This window comes from Prionailurus bengalensis, chromosome B2 (genome assembly GCF_016509475.1).
Source record: "Prionailurus bengalensis isolate Pbe53 chromosome B2, Fcat_Pben_1.1_paternal_pri, whole genome shotgun sequence".
Classification (NCBI taxonomy): Eukaryota; Metazoa; Chordata; class Mammalia; order Carnivora; family Felidae; genus Prionailurus; species Prionailurus bengalensis.
This window is the reverse complement of record NC_057349.1, coordinates 57,856,437-57,874,420: the sequence shown is the minus strand read 5'-3', so window position 1 is coordinate 57,874,420 and position 17,984 is coordinate 57,856,437.

The window sequence follows — 17,984 nt, the reverse complement described above, 5'->3', positions numbered from 1 at the left end:
CTCAAAAATAAGTAAACATTGAAAAAATTAAAAAAGAAAGGGCTAGACACTTAACTGATTGAAGCCACCAAGCACCCTATCTTTCAGATTTTTGATACGAATGATTAGATCTTTGCCATAAACAAAAAATAGGAAATTCAAGGCAAAACACAGTCTAGGAGAAAGGTAATGATTAAATATTCATATATGAATTTGAGTCCTTGTGGAACATCTGGGTAGAACAATCTAGGAGACAACTGGCTTTTAAGGAATAGGTGAGTTCTTGAGAGAGATAATAGAAGAACCCTGGGATTAAGAGGCATAAAAGAGACTATTCAATAGTCTCTTGTAACACAAAAGGAGGTACAAGAGCATATAGAGATGGGGAAGCCAGGAGGGAGATAGTTACTGAAAAGAGCAAACCAAAAAGTCCCTAGTAGTTGGCTGATCATGGGGAGGAGGTTTTGGAAGGAACAAGACAGGAACACTTGCCAATGAATGACCACAAGCGATGAAAATGAAAACACAGAAAAGCATGAAAGATATAGCAACTAGTTTTCATACTTGAGAAAATATTTTCAAGATTTTCTTCTTAGAGTCATTTAAATTTTTGATGCATTGTTGATTGATATTTTATAATATGAACTAGTTTTTACAGGCTATAGAACTGTGGTTCCATGAGTCTATACATGCTTCTATATACATTTACTGGGGTCTGTGTGGAACTTTGTGTTGCTCAAAGATGCCTTAAATGAAAGAATTCTCAATTTGAGGCAAAACAGTGTTTTGAGAAATACTGAAAAATTATTACTTTTCAGTATCTTTGTACGCTTCTTGTTATCTTCCTATTTTTACCTTTTCCTTAGGTGTAAAATTTCAAGACTTTGTATCTCTTCTACTGGAGATATAGGTAAAGTGTTGCACAATTAAACACGTATCTTTGTATCCTCTTAAGTTTTTATTTGTTTGTCCTTAGTGTCTTGTTATCATATGTAAAATAAGAAGTAACTTATGTTATTTTTTATGAATAGGAAATCTTAGACTAATCAACAAATTACCTCTTTAATTACCCTAAGCATTGATTTCATAGTCACATTCCATTGAATTTTACCCATAGTTTTAAAAATAAAATAAAATAAAATAAAATAAAATAAAATAAAATAAAATAAAATAATTAAAGCTTGTCACTCTATTGTATCAAGGTGTCAAAAATAGTTATATAAATGATAAACTGTTTCAAATATATATAGTCAGGAAATAAAAATACCTCAGAACTTCTACTGCATTTTTTATTTGCAGAAATTGGCTTGCAGGCATCATCTTATTTTATTAAAATCATTGCATAAAAAAGGAGCAGAAGAAGACCCCTGGGCCTGGCATATCAACTACATTTTGTCTTACTCATTTCTATTTTCTATTCCCCTTTTGGTTGTTATTTAAACCAGACAATAGAGCCCCGCCATATGTTGAACTCAGCAGCTCTCACCTAAATGTGTTTCTGTTTCAAATGTAAGATCATTTGTTGACTGTTGAAAGATTCAGTAAATCTCTATATTTTGTGTGGCTCCTGGGCTTGTTGTACTTAATTCTCTTTAATCTACGTGTTTCCACTTATCTCTAGCAAAAGCATTCAAAATTTAGGAAAGAGACTTTTAAACAGTTTTTTGTTTGTTTATCTCATTTTTGTTTGTTTGTTTGTTGCTTCACTTAAAGGATAATCAAGTATTCCCAAACTATGATCCCCAGCATGGTATCTGCTTTCTCGATATCTTATGAATGGAGTGTGGTATATAAATATCGTCTGGCCACTTAGAACTTAAGAGTCAGTAAGTCAGTATGATTATGTAGCTCAGTATTGGGACAAAGTCTGGATGTTGGTAAACTTGGGTTTAAGTTCCAGGTAGGCCACTAAATACTTGATAATGTAAGTTAGTTAATTCTTTCCATTTATTTAGAAACCTATACTGAAGAATAATTGTACATGCCTTCACTTTTTACCTCCCAGATCTTCCTCTTTATCCCTTCTTCCCAAGATGGTCAGTAGGCAGGATGTAATTTCAGATGTGATGATACTCTAAAAAACAGAACTTCAAAAATTTATTAAAACGTGGGATCCTATGTACATTTTGTACATAGAAAATAATGTAATACATATGGTACAGCACATATTATATTGTCAACATATAATTTGTCCATCATATAATTTTAAGTATCTGGAAAAATAATTCTTTTAATAACTTAGGTCTATTTAAGTTTTATCCTAGTATTTTTAACTTTGAACAAATTTAGAGTTGACATAATTGAATAAATATATGTGGAACCACCTTAGAAATACTCTATATATACGCTTTAAAAATTAAGATCACTGTGGCAAAAATATTGATCAGAGAATGTGTACCGCTATGTATACTTTTTGTGGACAAAAGTATGTATTTCCTATTTATAAATTGGAAGAAGCTATTTTATTAGCCTTTGTTATGATGACATCCCAGAAAAGTTAAGTTTTTATAAGTGATCTTCAGCTCCATATCTCTCTCATCATATTTCCTGGATTATAAGGAAAGACTATAAAGATACAAAATTAAATAACACAGATTAGAAAACAACAGAGAAATAAATACTAGAAGGAGAATTAAGCAAAAACACTATCCGATCATGGAAATCTTGTTATTAATTCGATAAATAGTTAATCTCATAATTTTGGCTTATTCTTTAAATGGATGGCTTGCTAAAAATTTCAGAAAGAAGGGTGGGCTTTCCTTGAACTATCACAAACATCAAATAGAAAAATCTTACCACATTAACCTGAATTCTGTCCTAATCATTCAGGGAGTTTCACCTGACCTAGTCACACCATCTCTTCATTTCTCTGGATCCTTTCTCTCTTTTATTGCCTTTGGTCATAGCCCATCCTTTGTGAAGAACCAAACAGAAATTTTTTTCCTCCTTACTTTTTTTTTTTTTGAAATTTATTGTCCAATTGGTTTCCATACAACACCCAGTGCTCATCCCAAAAGGTGCCCTCCTCAATACCCATCACCCACCCTCCCCTCCCTCCCACCCCCCATCAACCCTCAGCTTGTTCTCAGTTTTTAAGAGTCTCTTATGCTTTGGCTCTCTCCCACTCTAACCTCTTTTTTTTTCCTTCCCCTCCCCCATGGGTTTCTGTTAAGTTTCTCAGGATCCACATAAGAGTGAAAACGTATGGTATCTGTCTTTCTCTGTATGGCTTATTTCACTTAGCATCACACTCTCCAGTTCCATCCACGTTGCTACAAAGGGCCATATTTCATTCTTTCTCATTGCCACGTAGTACTTCATTGTGTATATAAACCACAATTTCTTTATCCATTCATCAGTTGATGGACATTTAGGCTCTTTCCATAATTTGGCTATTGTTGAGAGTGCTGCTATGAACATTGGGGTACAAGTGCCCCTATGCATCAGTACTCCTGTATCCCTTGGGTAAATTCCTAGCAGTGCTACTGCTGGGTCATAGGGTAGGTCTATTTTTAATTTTTTGAGGAGCCTCCACACTGTTTTCCAGAGTGGCTGCAGCAATTTACATTCCCACCAACAGTGCAAGAGGGTTCCCGTTTCTCCACATCCTCACCAGCATCTATAGTCTCCTGATTTGTTCATTTTGGCCACTCTGACTGGCCACTCTGAGTGTGGTTTTGATTTGTATTTCCCTGATGAGGAGCGACGTTGAACATCTTTTCATGTGCCTGTTGGCCATCTGGATGTCTTCTTTAGAGAAGTGTCTATTCATGTTTTCTGCCCATTTCTTCACTGGATTATTTGTTTTTCGGGTGTGGAGTTTGGTGAGCTCTTTATAGATTTTGGATACTAGCCCTTTGTCTAATATGTCATTTGCAAATATCTTTTCCCATTCTGTTGGCTGCCTTTTAGTTTTGTTGGTTGTTTCCTTTGCTGTGCAGAAGCTTTTTATCTTCATGAGGTCCCAATAGTTCATTTTTGCTTTTAATTTATTTTTCCTCCTTACTAAAGCCTTGGAACCAAAAATATAACTTTGGGGTTGTGCCTTCCATCCTAATTATTTTTTAAGAAAGTGTTCTCCATACACTGTATCTGGCCAAAACAAGATATAGAAGTTTCCTGATTTGTGGTAATTGAGAGAAGGAGTAGTAATAAGTGAATGAAAATCCTACAATCACATGGCTTTGGAGATACTTATATGAATCTAAATATACATTCATAATTCAGTTTTTTAAAAAAGACAAAATGAGGAATTCTTGGGTTGGATAAGCGACAGACTTCAACTCAGGTCATGATCTCAGGATACGTGAATTCCAGCCCCACATAGGACTCTGTGCTGACAGCTCAGAGCCTGGAGCCTACTTTGGATTCTGACTCTCTCTCTCTCTCTCTCTCTCTCTCTCTCTCTCTCTCTCTTTCTCTCTCTGCCCCTCCCCCACTCACACCCTGCCTCTATCTCTCTCAAATATAAGTAAATATTTTTTAAAAAGTTAGGGGTGCCTGAGTGGCTCCGTCGGTTGAGCGTCTGACTTTGGCTCAGGTCATGATCCCACGGTTTGTGAGTTTATGTCCCTGAGTTTATGTCTGAGCTGCTGACAGCTCAGAGCCTGGAGCCTACTTCAGATTCTGTCTTCCTCTCTGTCTGCCCCTCCCCACTCATGCTTTGTCTCTCTCTGTCTCTCAATAATAAATAAATGTTAAAAAAAATTTTTTTAATAAGACAAAAGAAAAACAGGACAATCAGGTGACAAGTGTTGACTAGAAAGGGGCAGAATGGAACAAACTCACTGACATAGTCTGCTTATTGCCAAAAATTAGAGAGTCTTACAGATAGTCTTTCTTATTTTTAGAGGTTCCTTTTTAATATTTCTTTTTTTTTTTAATTTTTTTTCAACGTTTATTTATTTTTGGGACAGAGAGAGACGGAGCATGAATGGGGGAGGGGCAGAGAGAGAGGGAGACACAGAATCAGAAACAGGCTCCAGGCTCTGAGCCATCAGCCCAGAGCCCGACGCGGGGCTCGAACTCACGGACCGCAAGATCGTGACCTGGCTGAAGTCGGACGCTTAACCGACTGCGCCACCCAGGCGCCCCTATTTCTTTATTTTTGAGAGAGAGTGTGAGTGGGAAAGGGGAAGAGAGAGAGAGGGAGACCCAGAAACCAAAGCAGGCTCCAGGCTCTGAGCTGTCAGCATAGATCCTGATGAAGCGCTCGAACTCAGGAACCACGAGATCATGAGCTGAAGTTAGATACTTTACCAACTGAGCCACCCAGCTGCCCTAGTCTTTCTTATTTTTAATTCTCTGAACATATCTGTTTTAATTAATCAGTTCCTAGACAGACAACTGTGAAACAAGAACTTCATGTCTAGAGGATTTAGTTGGAAGCTCAAATAGCCGTGTTTAAATGCTAAAACTGTTAACCATTTCACCTATAGAAAAAAAAAAAACAGCTTTATAAACCTTAACTAAAATTATGTGTCCTGTCCTGACATTTTGTTCCTTTGAAAAGATATTGCAAAATAAATGCCTCCTACTATCAAATATGTAATTGATCATCCATATGTTCTTTTGACCACCCAAACAACTGAGTTATTTTCTTTTCATCTTTAAATGTGTACTTCACATAGCTATCACCTGGAGAACTTAGCATTCAGATACACTTAATGATATTTTATGCTTTCCTTTGACATTCTTTTATTTATAAATTGTACTTTCCATTTTTAACCTTCAGAGATCAAGTATATTTGAAATTGAAAAAAACTTGAACAAGTGAGGAGAACAGTAATTCAGGTCAGAGTCCATTAGAGCACATTTGGATGAGAGGTATTAGTGAGAGTCAGATACTTCCTGCTCAGCCTCTGACCCCTAAGTTCCCACCTTCTACCTACTTACCCAGTTGAGAGATTTAAGAGACCTTAGGCTTATCAGGACATTGTTTCTTTTATCAAGTTTGTTTTTTTTTATAAGACCATGAGATATCTTCAATTTGTCTTTAAACACCACCTAGGCTGCCCCTTTTGAGCACATTTCCTTGTTCTGGCTCCATGTTGGACACTTAAGATTTCTTCCCACCTACCTCTCTGACTCTCAAATCTAAGTTGATACTCTTTTTAAAATGATCACAATAGTTGAAGTAGTGGGTTATTTATCACATGTGGTGTATAGCATAGTGGTATTTTCCCTATAAGTAGACATAAAATGAAATTATTTTTCTTAACCCCATATAACTAGGAATCATCAGTTGAAGTGAACACCCACTTGTATGTCATACAAAGTCACCCCATATGTGAATTTATGTTCCCAATTTTTCAGTTTGCATATATTGCACACCAAAGTCAGAACCTCACCCCAAATATCTTCCAGAAGTCTTCCTTTAGCTATAATGTTCTTCTGTCCCAAAAGTAAATAACTTTACTTCCCACATATGAAAATACATGTTTATGTATTTCTAATGTATTTATTCATGCATAGGCTCACTTGTTCAATGAATATTTGAGCATTTCTTATGTGCCTATAAATGTGGAGGATAAGAAAAATATTCTTTTAAGGCAAAACTATTTCTTCCCACTCCATGTGCTCAATGACTAACAGAGATTAAAGGACAGCCAAAGCTTCCATTATATGCTAAATGAGTGAACAAGTGATTGAATCAGTATAGTTTCTGCTTTCCTGAAAAACACACTTACAAATGGAAAATAAGAGATTGATGGGAGTAAAATAGTAAAATGTGTCACTACAAAAAATATTGTACAACAAGGAAAAAGTTACACTATTAACGTAATAGTTAAGTCCCAAATTAGTCGTGCCACATTGCCAGTTGGGAACTTGGAACATCTGCCACCCTTTTCAAGAACTGCATGTCTTAGTTGCTCCTGCCCTTAGTGATTCTGTGTTAGAGTCTGTCAGTGAGAAACACTGTGGCTGGGTCTGAAGGTGGAATGGAAGAAGCAGCCATAATTTTTGCAGCTGCAGGCTGAGGTATGGGCAAGATCCCGGAATCATTCATTTCAGGTTGTACTCGGCTGAGACAGCAGGACCGTGATCGTTAAGAATTACCTCTTTTGGGGGTGCCTGGGTGGCTCAATCAGTTATAAGCATCTGGACTCTTGGTTTCAGCATACATCATGATCTCACAATTCGTGAGTTTGAGCCCCGCATTGGCTCTGTGCAGATAGTGTGGAGCCTGCTTCGGATTCTCTCTCTCCCTCTTTCTCTGTCCCTCCCCTGCTTGTGCACTCTCAAAAAATAAATAAACAAACAAACAAATAAATAAATAAATAAATAAATAAAAGAATTACTTCTCTTTGTGTTGCAGACTGAAATCATCTGTGGTAGCCCTCCATGAGTCCTAGCTTGTAGGCAAGTTCTTGAAACCTATCTGATCAGCTGAGATCCTGATCTTCACTGTTCTGTCACACCCTTAGTGGTATAAGCCTCAAATTCCCTGAATTGAAATCTTTCATACCTGGAACACAGAGAGTGACTTCTATTTTTTCAACCAAATCCTAATTAATATATCAGTCTTCTAGAAAAAGAGAGTTTTAAATACCAAAGCAAAAGATGATATCAAACTAAATAATTTTGTATGTGCTATGAAGAAGGTCACAGTGCCTGAAGCAAAGTTAATAGGTTCATTGAACAAATGGAAATCTCAGGATAAAGTTTTGAAAATGTAATACCTGTACATCCATCCCCCCACAACCCACCCACTTGTATGAAATAGACTTTTCTTGTCACTCTCAAGTAATAAAAATATCCTGCAGTAAGTTTATTCCCCATGGTGTCTTAATCATTAATATTTATATAAAACTCACTATTATAATAAAAATTCAAATTCCATTCAAAATCAAGTTCTCTTGCATAGCTCAGGCACCCTGCAGGGAAGAAGTCTATAAGTGGGAAAGAGGTCCTTGGTTGGATTCTTTTACTGTTATTTAGCTGATATCAAACCCTTCTAGGGTTGGAAGAGGTAGAAGAAAAAAATCTGATATACGACAGATATGATATGATATTATAGGAAAAAAAAATCTTACCTAAAAAGTATCAATCAGGGATGTGTTTCTTATGAATGTGGCTGGACAAGCCTGACTCATATGGATAGTTTTGTGACTTTTTCCAGAACATCCCCTTTTCCACTACTGGGTCTCTCCAGCAGTTCTCAGATGGGTTCATACCCTCTTAGCCAGCTTTGGACCTCTATGGAGAGGCTTGCTGAGTCTCTCTCTGTTGGGTCCCATCAATCCTCCAAGTATACCTCTTGACCAGAAGCTGTTACAATCCAAAGCTGTTTTTCCTCCTTCCTCTCCTTTGATAAAGGTCTATATTAAGTCCAGAAAAAAACATATAACATTGAACCACTCTTTCGTGGGGGTATGGTTTCTTTCCAAGCTCAATTCTCTTTTCATTTTGCTGTATGGTGATAGCTTTAGCCACTGTCTCTTACCCTTCAAATTCCTTGGTGTGAGTTAAGACACCAGTCCATCCTTTTATAAAATTTCCAAGAGACACATACAAAACTCTGTGAATGGTTCCCTTCCTCCCCTGCCTCCCAAATTTGATTTGAGGTGGAGATAAAGCACCATTCTTTCCTTATGGTTTGAAGGACTCACATCACATGGACAATATGTTCCAAAAATATTGTCTAACTTTTAACCTCTTGTCACCTTTTTTATTTTAACCCCTTCACTTCTTCAGATTGGTGAGGAGACAAGAGGCACAGAACTTGTTTATAGCCATTTCTACCACACAGTTAACAAAAATGACAAACAGCTTCCTCTAGTTTGTTAGGGTAAGTAATAATTATTTGGGGGAGGGGGTTCTCTGCTAAATGTGAAACAAAACCACAGTTTAATATCAAGTCACACATAAATACATGTAAAAGACCACTAGGATTCTTAAACTCTTCATCAAGGAGTGTTTTCTACTTTTCACTTAGCACTACATGCTTCTGAGTAGTTTGCATAAACTTCAAATTAGGAGCAGGCCAATCTCCATATCATAGACCTTCACAAAAAAGTGTAGAATTGATTGTACCATTTGTTTTGTTTTATTTTGTTTTGTTTTGTTTTTTTTTATCAAGAAACTTTCAAGGAGCCTGGGTAGCTCAGTCGGTTGGGCATCTGACTTCAGCTCAGGTCATGACCTCAGGGCTTGTGAGGTCGAGCCCCACGTAGAGCTCTGTGCTGACAACTCAGAGCCTGGAGCCTGCTTTGGATTCTGTGTCTCCTTCTCCCTCTGCCCCTCCCCCACTCACGCTGTCTCTCTCTCAAAAATCAATGACCTTTAAAAAAATTATAAAAACAAAAAAGAAACCACTCATGTCAAGGCTTCCCTTGGATGGATCTTGGCCACTCATAGTCACCCAGCTGGGCCTTCCTACTGCTCTGAGAGCTGAGCCACTCCTCCTTCCACTGCTGGAGGGTGAGAGCTTTCTCCTCAGCCCTGTCTGGCCACTGCTGCCCCCCACTAATGCACTTGTTCAGCTTCACAGCCTCTTATAAACGTGTACCCTCCTTGAAGGCTCTGCCTTCAATACTCATTAAACAAGGTGCAGGTGTTTCACGTCTCTAGCAGCTCCTTATTTCCTCCTCTCCAATGAAGTATTTCCCCCAGACTTTATGGTAAAAAGTGATTTTAGGTTACACTTAAATGTGATTATCAACTAAAGGCTAATTTTAAAGATAAAATATACTTTTTATATATAATCATATCATAGAGAGAGAAAATTTAACTTGAAGGGCAGTTCTTTCCATACATGGATCATATATTTCAATCCACATAATTAAATCAAACCTGGACAGATACTGCAGAATATATATGAGAAATCAGAAAATGCCATGAGCAGAATCTAGTGAGATCCAACCAGGGCTGGATTACATGATGGAGATCAGCCATATGATAAAAGGGTAGGGCAGGGCTCTGTACTAGTCTTAGACTTTCGTTACCTGGTAAATGTTCTTTTTTTTATATACACAAAGTTGGTTGGCTTTATTTCTTGAAAATATACATGGAAAGAAAGTAAGTTTTGATAATTCCTTTAGGGGGTCACTTTGTTAAATTGACAGTGTCAGAAATTTGGATGATGGTTTTTTTTTTTTTTTTTTTTTGGTTATTAGACATCAGCTTTCTAGCACGGATGAAATGATTGTTACTAACATATACAAATTTGAAATGAGGCCAGGTTTGTAGGGCACTTTTGCTTTGTTAATGAAATGAGTGGATTGGACAGAAAAGGTAATCGCCTATTGAGGACACATGAATGAAACACAGACAACATTGTTTGGAAGATAACAAAGTGCTTAGTGTGTGTTGCCAAATAAGATCTTTCATGGTTGGAGCATAAAAAAGAAATGAAATTTTAATTAATGATACAAATTGGCTTACTGGGACTTTTACACGGACTCTTCTTGGAAAGTGTTGAGGTTCTCCAAGAATGTGTACATTTCTGTAATTGGAAAAACATCCACCAGAATATACTAGTGAATGTAAACACTTGCTTGATTTTCTATTCTGAGAATGAGGTATAACGTTCAAAATGAGAATTAATTAACCAGAGAGATTCACATGCCCCACCCCAGCATGTAGACCCATTCTCTTTGCAAGATAAATGTGAGAACCATTTCCAGCAGAGAGGTCTCTGACCTTGTGTCAGCCACCTAGAATCCTGTACTATTCACTATCAATTGTTCATGGATTTCATCTTTTCTGGCAACTGAGGAATTGAGTTGTCCTTTATGTCTCCATTCAGTTCTTGAAATTTCAATTTATACCAAACTGTTATTAATTTCTACTCCACCCATTTATTGCCTTAAACTTCTTGTTTCCATGATTACCGCTGTCCTACCCACTCCCTACTGCCTGGTTACTAAAACCTTCTACAAATAATTTACTGTCCTATCATTCCATCCTACAACATACAGTTAGATGTTCTTTAAGCTCTCTGCTTCTATTCCCAGGCATACATCTTGATTGTTAAATCCTACTGGTGACATGGCTGCTTGCCTTTATGTACCATTTCATTTTGTGGGATCTGTTTGTCTTTTTGCATCTTTGCATTTTGTGAGGTTCCATTCATAGTGACTCAGCTGTATTTCCTCCTTACTGATTACAGAAACAATCACTGCTGTACTACAATAATGAGAAAGATGAGTCAAAATTTATATTTTTTAAGAGTTGATAGTATATAATCTTGTAAATGAAGACAAAGATTATTTAATAAGCTTTCTCCAATAAATTTGTAACAGTTTATTTTTTCCCCACAGATAGCATAGCATAGTACAAAGAGGTACTTTTTAATTAAAGGGAAGATTTACTATTAAAATAATTGATGTTTGTAATCACATGCATTTATATAAAGTAACTTTGTAAAAATTTTCAAATAGTTTTAAAATTATATTTAGCCCTATATTTCTTCTAATTGAATTAAGTTAAAAACTTGTTCTTCTATGTAATTTTGGAGCTAGGTATCATACCAAAGTGAAATGTATAACTATTAAAGGTTAAATATTTGACAGAAAAATAAATAAATTTGAATAGACTAAACATCTATCAAGCTATTATAATTTTCTATTTCACTAATTATATATGTGAATATTTTTCTCAGTGTTCTGCCATAGTAGAATACATCTAGGGCTATACTTGGGTAGAGGAAAGGGTTTAGGGTTAGGGAAATCTGATATTCTAGGTCTGACTCAACTCCTGGTTAAGTATGCAACTTTAAGATAACCCATGATTTATATATCTGTTACACAGTTCTGTTTGTAAATAGAATTAATTTAACACTGTGATTTTTTAATAAACTTTAAAAATATTTTAAGTGTTTTTGATCTCCAATATTTGATTTAATGTTTAGAGGTTCATTTAAGAGCATGGAGATTATAAATTCAAAATGTGTGATGCAATTATTATAAATTAATTACAGCTTAGGTGACTTTTAAAAGCTGGAATTTAATGCACATATATAAAAGGGGAAACCTAGTTAATATACAATAAAATTATATGAGAATTACTTAAACTTAGGCTATAAATGTAAATTACATTCTTATTAGCATATAAAACTTTCAGTATTACTGTTCTCAAGATATTTAGGCATAGCAATAAAGCATAGTTGCAGCTAGAGTTAATTTTAAAAAAAAATAGAAGCAGGATTCTCTTTATTATGTTTTCTGGTGGTACTAAAAATGTATTTAATTAACTTCTTAAAAAAATTATATGAAGTGGAAATTAAGAAATGGACATTATCAGCACTGCCTAAAGATCTTATCACACACAAACGTATGCCAATATATGTCTGAACATAAATACAGATTTACATATATGTCACTCATGTAACATGTCCACATAAAAATTGATTAATATATTAATATAAATGTGAAATAAACTCTGACACTTAACAATTATGTAAATTAGTACCTACTTCCAAAAGAAATACCCATGTGGCTAAAACAGGACATTTGAGATCATAAGGTTCTAATGGTACTGAATTTAACAGCAAAATCCCATAAACAGATATTTAGCAATAATTGAGGAATTGAACATGAGAAACTTACTTAAAATAAAATAGGCATTTTATGTGAAATATATAATCATTAACACACTTAAAGCATTTATATTTGTTTTTATAAATCAATCTATATATAGATAGGTATTTTCTTACTCATATCAAAACTGAGACTGTATTTTGCCAATTAATTAAAGAGTAGAAAAATTATTCTAAATATGTATACAATTTGAAGAAGAAATATTACATTTATCCTTATTACAGAATATATAGTCAAAATGTATTATTCTAATTACTAATTTATATTTCAATTTTGCTTTTAAGTTTTATCTTCATAGCTATAACTAACTCAACTGAAAGCAATGGAAAATCATGTATCAGTAGGCTCTTGAGCTATAGATTCTGTAGACCTTTCAGGAAAATAAAATGTAACAAATCTATTAGAGTAGAGAAAAACTGTGCAAATATAATTAAAGGTAGAGATGTCTTACCCTTATTTGTAATGTGCAAGGCAAAATTTGCAAAGCTCAGATATTTAAGATACCTTTGCTTTTGTGAATAAAACTTTCCACATTTCTGCCTTTCTTACCTAATCAGTGTTCCCTTTTCTATTTTTCTCATCCTCCTACCTCTTTGATGTCAATATATTCCAGGTTTGAGTTCCATAATGCCCTCTCTCTATAGCTCTTTCTTTGTCATCATATCCACTCTAAAAATTACATCATTAATGTTGTGAAGAGGTTTTGCTTAACTAGTCAGGATTAAACTGAAGCTGACTCTGTAAACAGTTATGCATAGAACCTGCAGAATTTCTGGAGAACCAACCCTTTGCAAGAGAGGACAAATAAAAAGAAAAATCTTGACACAGCATTTACTTGAGATGTCACTGCGCACCCTGCCACAGCTGCGCACTGGTGAACAATGCATTCACTATAAATAACATTTTAAGCCTTCTGCCTTTGTAGCATTCTCTCAAGATTTAAATTCTTGTGCAGGAGAACTCTGTAGGTGATTCTTGGGTCCGTGGCCATTCTTCAACTGTCTAGGATTGATAAAAGAAAAGTCTTTGTTCTCTCAGAAAAGGGGGTTCCATGTAGTGTCCTAATTTTCAAACTGCCTATTTGTTTCCTCCTGGACCTCCTAACTAGCATTGAAATTTTTCATCTTATACAGATAAGATATCCCCTATGGCTTTTTTCTTTTGAAATCTTCATTTTTCACTCACACTTGAGTTCACATATTCAAATAACATTTACATGAGGTAGGTACGGGGGACGTAATCATAAATAAGGAACTGTCCTGGCCAGAGAGGAGATCACAATCAACAAGAGGTCTCAAACAATGAACTGTGCTCTTATGTGATAAACACTATTCTAATCATAGAAATAGTTCTATGCAAATTCATGAGAAAATGATCCAATTAAAGATATTTTAAAAGGCATCATAATTCTTTCCACTCTGTTACCTCCCTCCATGATCTCATCGCTTCCAGTCCAGTCATCTGACACTTGCTTCTAAGAATGTTCTTTCTAAAGCACAGCAACAATCACACTATTTTCTGTATTAAGAACTTAATTGTTTCTCTTTTACAATTATAGACTAAAATCTATAGTCTTTCTCATTGGAAGTAAAGGCCCATAGCATGTAAATCTCACTGACCATTATAATTTTACTTGGTGCTAATCAAAATTCTTAATCTTCAGGCATACCAAAAATTTATATTGATTATAACATTCACTGAATCAATACCTTTCCTCACAATCTGCCATCCACCTATAACACATTTTTCAATTATTTGTAAAATTCCTATAATATTGATACTTCAAATATCCATGAAGATTTCAAGCTTTCCTTGCTTGCCTTGGCCTGAGGAATTCTCTTTAGTAGTATTCATGAGTGATCAATTTGTTATCCATTATCCATTATGTACTTAGCATCTATCCATTTATTATATAACATATTTTCTTCTTATTTTCTGCTCAGTGTCTCATACACAGAGTAAATGCTACAAGTTTATGTGTCTCAAAATTCAAAACTAAACTAATACTTTTCTCCCTGTATAACATACTAGTTTATCATTTTAATTATTTTCATAGAATAATATAAATTTAAAATATAAAAGTAAGTTATTTAATGAAGAGCAATAGAATATTTTGATAAAGAAAATAACAGTATGTTAATGACAGTTTTATCAATTTGTACATTTTTGTGGGTAGAGAACAGAACATCTCATACATAGATAATCTATTTTTAATTTAGTTATGTACTCGTTCATGAATTTTATATTACCTATCATAAAAGCGTCTACCTGGCTATTTTATAATTAAAATTAAATTGAATTTTCTAATAGGTTTTAGACTAATAAGCACCTTATTGTAAAACTATATCAAAGTATTTCTGTAAAAGTATAAGTAAAAAAATATATAGTATGTAGGGATATTTGGGTATTTTCTACTTAGATTTCCTTTTTTTTCCCTTTAAGTAGAATCAGAGTAACACAGTACTAAGAGTTATATTTCTATTGCATTTTAAGCTTTATTTCTTTATTTTTTTAAAAACTACAAAAAGTTAGCAAATGATATGCAAGTATACCATTTAAGAATGCATGAAAAAGAGTGTGTTATTATTTTCCTTAGAATTATTCACACATCATTTTGGATAACTTTGGACACTAAAAACCTTTGTGTTCTAATAATTTGCACACCTGTAAATCTAGGCTGTTTGCACTTTCTCACTTCTGTGTTTATTCTTTTCCTAAGCAAATCTCTACACCTGTTCTTGTTCACTGTTCTTTTAATCTTTTTTACACTCTTTTAACCTCTTCTATATACTTGTTGTGTCTTTTATGAGCTATCATATCTTCAAATCCTTCCTTTGCCTTTTTTTCTTTTCATTTACTAGAAATATATCAGATCGATTACATGCTAATCTTCAGCCCTGCCTCTTCCCCAAGTTGCTGATTTTCTCATTTCCTTTCCTTAACCTTCTCTTCCTCCTTTCGTACCTCAGTACAGGACAGTCTAGGTGACCACCTCTCCGCAAAGCATCAACTTACACAGTTTTCTCTGACAAGGATCATTATCTTCATTCTTGATATCAGTGGTCTTTCCTCATCCACTTTCAAACAACCTCACCACAGTTACCTATTGGCCTTATACTCAACTGCTTTTTAAACCTGTTGCCTACTTTGGCTGGGACTATCCTTTCCAAGTCCTCCGCCTATCTTTTTGAACATGATTTGTTGGTGATGTTTTGCATTGACTCCACTCCTACAGAGTAAAATATATTCTAACTCATTAGAATTTCATTATAAATACAAGTCTTGGTTATAACCAGTAGAACTCAACTCCAGGTAATTTAGAAAATGCATGCATATATTTCATGTGTACATATATACACATATGCACATATATGTGGGCACACATATGTAAATAACCACACACATATACACAGAAGGAAAGGGGGCTTTTATAAGAAAAATATTGAGAGAAAAAACTGAAGAGGTTTCAGAAGGGACAAGTTTCAGAAAAGTTGGGAAAAATCAACATGAACTAACAAAGATCTCTTCAGGTACTGCCATTGCTGTGAGGGTGTCCCAAACATTTCTTGGTTTATATGTCCTTTAGCTAAAGATGCAAATGTAGAAAGCTACCATCTGATCTGCATAGTTGGGGTCAGAAGAGGTGATATACCTGAACACCCTCCAAAACTTAGTATCTGACTGCTCAGTTATAAAAAAAATCAAGATATTATTATGAGAATTTATGAGAAATGAGAAATGATGAGAATTATGAGAATAAAGAACAATCAATGCTAGGCAGACAGAAACAGCAGTCATCCACTATGTGTGCCTTTCTTGTCCTCTCAGAAAACTGCTTTGCTCTGATGGAATGTGTAGGAGAGAAGTCAGAGAAACTGAATGATACAGTGGTTATGTCCTACCATGTCTACAATCCAGAATCATGTATCCTTCCGTCGCTAATCAGAAGCACAGCATAAACGTGGCTAAAAAAGCATAAACTACACAGTATTAGTCTCATATTGGATACCTAGTTATATACCACACTAAATGTACTGAGGTAGTATATTCTCCAGGCCCTTTTAGATGTGCACTACTCTTATTCTTAAATCATCCTGAGATTTACTCATGAGACACATAGCCACAGACCAATAGAAGGAAGCAAACAATACTTTTTGTAAATATTGTTTGTATTATGAAGGACCCCTCCATTTGAAGCATATGCTCAGCCTTTTTATACATATACAAATACATATACATGTATATAAATATACATGTATACATGTATATATATATGTATGTATGTGTGTGTGTGTGTGTGTATATATATATATATGTATATATATATATATATATATATATATATATATATACACAGTTGCCATTATAGAACAGAATAGCCACCTTTTATTATTATTTTGTATGATACAGCATGGCTCCTGAGAAAGACTGAGACCATTTTGATTTATATAATTGCAAAATACTCTTTCACAACAGGAAAATTATATCACATCATATTATAGTCATTATTATGCACCCTGTAACTGGAATTGGTTATTATTTTAATGTAGCCATGATGGTAGTTTTTATATTTTCTTAATCACATCAAATCCTTTAGACACAATTGAAAATTTTTTCCCGTAACAAACATGAGCAGAAGGAAAAACAACAGTACAGGTGTATGCCACCTTCTAAGGAACATGGAATTTGAAAGAGAGGGTAGTAGAGAGTTGCGGCAAGATGGCGGCTTAGGAGGACGCTGGGCTCACCTTACGTCCTGCTGATCACTTAGATTCCATCTACACCTGCCTAAATAACCCAGAAAACCGCCAGAGGATTAGCAGAACGGAGTCGCCGGAGCCAAACGCAGACGAGAGGCCCACGGAAGAGGGTAGGAAGGGCGGCGAGGCGGTGCGCGCTCCACGGACTGGCGGGAGGGAGTCGGGGCGGAGGGGCGGCTCGCCGGCCAAGCAGAGCCCCCGAGTCTGGCTTGCAAAAGCGGAGGGGCCGGGCGGACTGTGTTCCTACAGCAAGCGCGACTTAGCGTCTGGGAGGTCATAAATTAACAGCTCTGGTCGGAAAGCGGGAAGGCTGGAGGACAAAGGGAGGGAGAGCTGCTGAGCCCCCTGACAACAGAGCTCAGTTTGGTGGGGAACAAAGGCGCTCGCCAGCGCCATCTCCCCCGCCCATCCCCCAGCCGAAATCCCAAAGGGAACCGGTTCCTGCCAGGGAACTTGCTCGCTCCGCGCAAACACCCAACTCTGTGCTTCAGCGGAGCCAAACCTCCCGCAGCGGATCTGACTCCCTCCCGCTGCCACAGGGCCCCTCCTGAAGTGGATCACCTAAGGAGAAGCGATCTAAGCCTGCCCCTCCTGCCCCCGAGCACCTTGCCTACCCACCCCCGCTAATACGCCAGATCCCCAGCATCACAAGCCTGGCAGGGTGCAAGTAGCCCAGACGAGCCACACCACCCCACAGTGAATC